This window comes from Salvia hispanica, chromosome 4 (assembly GCF_023119035.1).
Source record: "Salvia hispanica cultivar TCC Black 2014 chromosome 4, UniMelb_Shisp_WGS_1.0, whole genome shotgun sequence".
In the NCBI taxonomy this organism is placed as follows: Eukaryota; Viridiplantae; Streptophyta; class Magnoliopsida; order Lamiales; family Lamiaceae; genus Salvia; species Salvia hispanica.
In genome coordinates, this window is record NC_062968.1 from 7,825,705 (window position 1) to 7,833,629 (window position 7,925).

The following is a 7,925-nucleotide window of genomic DNA, read 5'->3' on the forward strand; positions in this document are numbered from 1 at the left end:
GCATTATTGGTTTATCGTTCAAGATATGTATATGTTAAAAAATGAATGTTATGGACCAAATTCATCTTTTGGTCATATGTTTAGGACTAAAATTGACCTTTACTCTTATAAGATTTTCCAAAAACTCTCCTTTTGTATATGTATAGAACTTGCTATTTGGTTATTACGTGATGGATAAGGAATTTCTTATAAAATATTTCGCTTACAATTATTTTATAATTAAATGATTCTTAAAATTCTAAGATATAAAAACGACTCTATACATTAATTTCTTAGTGTTATCGTTCAACAATTTATTCATAGTCATTCATATCCAATTATTTTATTGTTAAATAATTTTTAAAATTTTAAATTATGAAAATGACTAAATGCATATATACTTAATTTCTTATTCTTACCATCAAACAAAATTTTCATAGTCATTCATATCTAATTATTTTATTATAAATAATTCTGATAATTCCAAGTTATAAATGACTACATGATTATATACTTAATTTCTTAGTTTTATCATCCAATGAAATATTAGTAGTATTTTTAAATTCTTATAATTATAAGTTATAAAAGTGACTGCATGCGTATATACTTAGTTTCTTTAGTGTTATTGTCCAACAATTTAATCATAGATTTTCACATTCAATTATTTTACTTCTAAAAAAAATACAAAAATGGCTACATGTGTATATATACTTATTTCTTAGTGTAGCATCAACCAAAATAATCATAGTCATTTATATCTAATTATTTTATTATTAAATTGGGAAAGAAAGGGGGAAAAGGAAATTAAATAAGATTATAAGAATATTGAAAAAATGATTAATTAACAGAAATTGTAACGGTGAGTACCAATCATTATAAATTAATCCATGAAATAACTCATTAATCAGAGTATAGCAATAAGTATAAATTAAAGAGTAAAGGCCAAAATTGGTCATGAACATATAGTCATTTTATGTTTTTGGTCCTAAACATTATCTTTTTGGATTTTTTGGTCCTGGACATATGGAAATTTGATCATTTTGGTCCTCCGTCAAAATTTCCGTTAGAAACTAACGGTCAACGGGCTTAAACCCAATTTTGACCAAAATTAACATTTTAATTCTGATTTTCTCCTTAATTAATTCACTAACTATTATTATAAATATTCTTTTAAAATTAGAATATTTAATTAATTGAGAAGGGTCCAGCCGCAGGAGAAGTGCTGGAGCTCCGGGTGGTGGTGGTCAGCGATGCTGAACAGCGGCAAGGCAACGGCGGAGGTGTAGGGGTTCGCCGGCAGGTGCATTTGCGCGGGCGGAACGAGCGGCGGAGGGCGGGGCTAGTAGGCCAGAGGTGAAGTAGTCCATGGGAGTGGAGGACCAGTGCCTTGGGGCGCCGGAGTTGGAATTACCGATTCCGCCACTCAAGAGCTCGGTGAAGGAAGTAGTGTGAGAGATAGGGTTGAGAGAGGGCGGATGAGTCGACTCCTTCTCCTTCTCCGCGACTCGCTCCTTGGCCCGCTCCCTCGCCTTGATTCTACTCTCAGATCTAAACAGAGACAGCCCCGACCCCTTGCTCGTTTCAGATGTACTGCTGCACGCCGGCGATTTCGTCACCTCTGCAAGTAATTCAAATCGCCGCCGCCGTCCAAATTGACTTCACCGGAGTCGAAGCAGAGGTGAGCGCAAATGCACCTGCCGACGAACCCCTACACCTCCGCCGTCGCCTCGCCGCTGTTCAGCATCGCCGACCACCACCACCCGGAGCTCCAGCACTTCTCCGGCGGCGGTGCTGAACCCTTCTCAACAATCCCCCAAGTTTCTTCATAATATTTAATTCTAATTTTTTAATTTTAAAAGAATATTTATAATAATAGTTAGTGAATTAATTAAGGAGAAAATCAGAATTAAAATGTTAATTTTGGTCAAAATCGGGTTTAAACCCGTTGACCGTTAGTTTCTAACGGAAATGTTGACGGAGGACCAAAATGATCAAATTTTCATATGTGCAGGACCAAAAAATCCAAAAGATAATGTTTAGGACCAAAAATGTTAAATGGTCATATATTCAGGACCAATTTTAACCTTTACTCTAAATTAAACACTGGGATGCACTTCAAAAATATCACAATTTGAGTTCACAATTTTCTACACATATCATCCATTAGATTAACACATCGGACTACCTGGAAACATCCACCTAGGATTTACTATTTATTATGCTGCATATATATAGAAAAGGTAGGGATGTCAATCGGGTCGGCCCATCGGGTTTCGGGCTAATCCTACTCGGGTTGCGGGTCAATCGGGTGCGGGCTTGCCGGGTTGTGATTTCTTTCGGGTTGTAAAAGTTCGGCCCTAACCCTAAAAGCTCGGGTTTCGGGCTAGCCCGACGGGTTAATCGGGTTGCTACCGATAAGGTTAAGGCTCGAACAATCCAATAAATCATGATGAAAATTAGTTATATTTATAAAATATAAAATATTTAATTATGATAAATTTGATATATATGCTTAAACTCAATCATAAAATACTAATATTTGTGATATTTCATGAAATTTTAATGATGTTAAAAATTTAAATATTCTTTTAGTGAGATTAATTTATTTAACAATTATTATATTAATAAAAAAATCAATATATAATTTATATATTTACCATAAAATTGAAAGTTATCTTTTTTTAGTTATCTATGTCATAAAATTAGTCAACAAAGTGTTGAATTAGGAGTAAAAAATTGAAAAATATAAATTTTAGCGGGTTATCGGGCCAGCCCATCGGGTTTTCGGACCTGACCCTAACGGGTTGCGGGTTAATTGGGTGCGGGCTTATCGGATTTTGTTTTTATCGGGCTAGAAATTTCCGACCCTAACCCTATAAATTTAGCGGGCTATTCGGGCCAGCCCACGGGTTGCGGGCTACATTGACATCCCTAAGAAAAGGGAACAAAAAGTCTTGCAATTTTGACCCTATATGTACGCCCAATCAATTCAATCAGTAATATTTTTCTTCCGATGTATTGTTGATGCATTAACTATTTTACTGGGAAGTTATTTTTTCTTTCTTTTAAGATTATATAATTTCTTTCTCAATCAGAAATCCAAATTAATTATAATTATCCTAAATTTACAATGTCGAATTCCATAATTTCTGACAAGAGTGTTCATGAATATCAATAATTCATTAGAATATAATATTTCGGTCTAATTAAAAATGTATTTCATCCCCAGATTTAAATATTTTATTTCGTTTTCAGTTTCAATAAAAGATTTAATTTTTGGTAATGCAATATATAAGGTTCATATTTGAGTTTTATGTTTTACCAAGTGCATCGTATGCTTTACAAAATAAATAATTGCATCTTAATGCACAAACAGTTGCATCTAATACACGAGAAATTGCTTGCATTTTATTAATATATGGTTGCTCACAATACTCAAATCATTGCATCATAATAATCATGTCATCGCATTTCATTGAACTAGAATATACGTTGCACTAGAACAAATACGGTGCACATTTAATACCAATAAAATTGCATCAGTAAACATATTGGATACAATACTCATCTGAAAATACATGAGCATACACGTTTGCACAACATGTCACGAAATGCATCAATATTAAAAGACATTCCACCAGTCCAAAATAATGGATCATAAAAATATCACGCTTCCACTACAATATTACAATTGTACTCGGTGACATTAGACACGTAGTCAATAAAACTCCGAATATTTGGTTTGAGCCATCTCCAAGAGTTTCAATCAGAGCATATTCCATTAAAATTAGGAAACATCTTTCAAATTGTTGCAGTCAGGCTTGCAAAATTTTCCGAAGAATTTTGAAATATAGTCATTTTATGTCCCTTTGTCATTGCTGCAAATTTTCAACATCATCATTTCAGTCTCATACTAATTGCTTCCTCCCTTTTGGCGCTTGTTACCTGCTGGATAAATAAAATCACTTGAGTCAGGCAAGTATAATCCAGATGCAGTTCGTAAATGAATACATATTTATTGCATCAATCGTAAAAAAATATTGCATTTTCTATGTTTCAAATATGCATCAATTTATAACAAAAAAAAAAACCAAAAAAGTATGATGCTAACACTATCCAACCAACAATGTGTTTTTGCCTTCAATTAGTGCTAAGGCTAAATATCTGCAATTTTCAGAAAACTAAATAAGCAAATTGTTGTACAAAATAAGTACATCCTCAAACAAATGAAGCAATATTTCAAACAAAACAAGCAAACTATTAACGCACAATTACAAACAACTTAAGCAAATTCTCGTCCAAAATAAGTAATATTTCGAATAAATTGAAACCTCTCTACACTCGAATTAAACAATCTTTCCAACAACTTAAGTAAATTCTTGCCCAAAATAAGCAATCCTTTGAATAAATTGAAACCTCCCTACTCTCAAATTAAGCAATTTTTCCCATAACTTAAGCAAATTCTCACCCAAATTAAGCAATCTTTGGAATACATGTATGATGTATATCATATCAAACCATTGTGTGATTGCGAACAAAAAAAATCACCACCCCAGAAAACATAGATCACTTTGTGCTCCAATTTGATAGAAATCCTAAATTCCCACACCAGAAATTTACCAAAAACAAATCCAAAACTTACCATTCCAAAAGTTTCTGCGCCGTCAGTCATCGGGGATTTCAAAATACAGCGTCTTTTAGCCATGAGAACAAACTGAAAACCGTATAAAATTAAATAAAAAAATATCGTCTAAACATCGATTAAAAAAATTGAAGGAACTGAGATTACTGGTCAAAAGCATAAGAAAGAAATGGCTTTATTTGTGGATAAAATTATTGTATCCAACGTAATCTTCTCTGCGCTCTCTTTTGGGAAGAGATGCAACTTCGTATCTGAATTTCGTGAATGTTTTTTAGTGGGGGGCCGTGGAAAAGCAACAAGATGCATCTAGGTTTATCAAATTTGATAGGAGTGGAGATATGTGACCGATTATGGTGGGAGTAGAGCTGTCCAAGGTTTATCGAACCAGCGGTTAAAATCGAAATCGTAACCGCCAGTTACTGTTCCGAACCGAAACCGCGAGAAATATTCTGAATCAAAATTGTGAATTTTAGAACCGTGGTTCGGTTCAGGTTCCAAATTTTTCGAATCGAAACCGCGACCGAACCGCCGGTTCCGGACGATTCTGAACCGCCGATTAACCGGCGGTTTCACGGTTCCAACATGAATTAATATTGATTTGATATTGATTTGATTTCTACCAAAATTAAGAAGGGAACATGATTTATATTTGAACTTTTAAATATGAACATTGACTTGTGTGAATATTTATAGTTGTTTCTGTATATTATGTTGTTTTTCTCTCTCAAAATAACTAATCACATTTAATACAATTTGATTGTTATTCCACATCTATTTTGCTAAAAATTGAAAAGGGGTGCTTTGTGGCAATAATGCACAAAATGTCGCAGAAACCAAAATGAGATCAAAATTTGTAATTATCAAAAGTAGCATTAATGTTGCACTATTTTCGTATATAAAAGCATTATATATGCAATCTCACCGTTTTTTAAGTATGATTATGTAGTATTTAAAATATGAATATGCATTCTTCAAAATGATTGGTTCATTGGCATTATTGATCATACATGATTTAGTTTTACTTAATCAAGATCAATTAAATTCAATTAATTTAGTTAATGCAACCTCACCATTTTTTACGTATGATAATGTAGTCTTCAAAATATGAATATGCATTCTTCAAAATTGATTGGTTCATTGGTTGGTGGTTGGTGATGGTTGCACTATTTAAAAATGATTGCACAAAACACTACTCCCTCCGTCCCAAGATAAGTGACTTGTATTCCTTTTTGGGGTGTCCCACTATAAGTGACCTATTTCCATTTTTAGCAAAAAGTCATCTCTCTTACTTTATTTTCCACCTACTTTATTCTCTCTCCTCTCCTCTACTTTTCCCTCTCTCATACTTTACTCTCTCCACTTTAACTTATTTAAATATCATTCCTTAAATCTCGTGCCCAAAAGAAGTAGGTCACTTATCTTGGGACGGAGGAGTATTTTTTAAATTTTATTTATTTATTATTTAAATGTTGATTTTAAATTCAAATTGGATTTCATTTCCCTCCATTTTTATCTATAAATACTCCCCTCTATTCTCACTTACATTCACCCCATTCTTGTTCAAGAATTTCTCTCTTCAATCTAAATTTGAAAAGTCTAACTTTGAAAGTTTAAGTTGAGCTCAAGCCATTTTAATTTTTTTCTTTTTTCCCCCATTTCATGTTTTTTTTGTTTACGTTTAGACGAGTACGACACTTGTAAATTATATCACATTGTAATTTGTTTGTAAAGTATATCACATTGTAATTTGTTTGTAAATTATATCACATTGTAATTTGTATATTGAAATTGTAAATTTGATATCATTTTCACCTTACTCATCTTACTTCAATTTAAACTATCTATTTTCTTATTTCAATTTATTTTATAATTTCAAACTACATGACAAAAAAAAATAAAAGAAAAAAAACTGCAAAACCGAACCTAAACCGTTACGAACCGTCCAAAAACCGGCGATTCGGAACCGCAACCGCTGGTTTTTTAACCGAAACCGAAACCGTGAAATAGTCTCACGGTTCGGTTCCGGTTCCATATTTTTCAAAACCGGAACCGACGGTTCCGAACCGAAACTGCTGGTTCATGAACCGTGGGCAGGTCTAGGTGGGAGTAGAAAGATTCAATTGAGAGGTTTCAATTGAATTTAAGTTGATGGGGATGTATATTGATTGATCCTGAAATCTTGCGCCTTCAATTTCGTAAGACCTGTTTTCATATGGGAACTGGCAATTTTACCCTTCGATGCAACGAATTGAATAAACGATGCAAGCTTAGTTTATGGAATCTACACCACACATCTCAATATTAAAGGGTCCAGATTGGTAGGATGTTGTATCCATATGAGTACAGGGAGTATAGTGCTCCCCATTAAATACTACCTCCGTTTTTTTAAAATAGGGAAATTTGAAACGACACAAGTTTTAATGTACAATTTGGTAAAGTAAGAGAGAGTGATAAAAATTGGCAGAGTAAGAGAGATGAAGAGAAAAAAGTAATGAAATTAGTCTTAGTGGATGATGGGGTCCAATTTATTAGGGGTGTAAAAATTTCCTAAAGTGGAAAGTTTGAAAGTTGTTATTTTTAAGGAACGCACTAAAAATGATAGAGTTGCTATTTTTAAAAAACGGAGGGAGTAAAATTATAAGGGGTGTTCAGTTTGAAGGTTTGTATCTAAGATTAAATTTGTTGTGTGTTTAGTTCATGAGATTCAATCTCATAACTCAATAATCATGGGATAATTAGTCATAGCTAACCACATATGACTAAAACAATCTCACAACTCAATCCTAAATTATATCTTAATACTTTCTTTGTCTCATAATAGATGTCACATTTGGGGATTGACACAAAATTTTAGGAGGTGTTATTTTGTGTATTAATGGAAAGAAAAAATAATATATTTATATTAACCTCAGAAATAAAAAAAAATGTAATATCTTTTGTGAGACAAATAAAAAAGAAAAAATATGACACCTGAGACATTTGTCTAAGAGCATCTCCAAGGGGAGAGGTAAATGAAGAGGTATAGTCATATAACTACCATATTTACCTTTTCTTCATGAAAAATCATTCTCCAAGGGGAGAGGTATTTGAGAAGGTATTATACCTTTTCCCATTTTGAAGAGGTATCTTTACCTCTCTATTGATGGAGAGGTAAAATCATATAACTACCATATTTACCTTCTTTTCATAAAAAATCATTCTCCAAGGGGTAGGTATTTGAGAAGGTATTACACTTTATGTTTTTTAATGCATCTTGTACTATTATTTTATTTTTTTTAAATGATATACCTTTCTATATACCTTT

General features: G+C 32.9%; 1 long non-coding RNA gene across 1 annotated transcript; it reads right to left on the reverse strand.

Annotated features, from left to right (window-relative positions):
- Positions 1–3,491: 3,491 nt before the first annotated feature.
- LOC125185490 lies at positions 3,492–4,919 on the reverse strand. The gene is made up of 2 exons (XR_007170157.1): positions 4,622–4,919; positions 3,492–3,927 (listed from the first exon to the last, which is right to left on the reverse strand). It is a non-coding gene; the product is annotated as an uncharacterized LOC125185490 (long non-coding RNA).
- Positions 4,920–7,925: the final 3,006 nt, after the last annotated feature.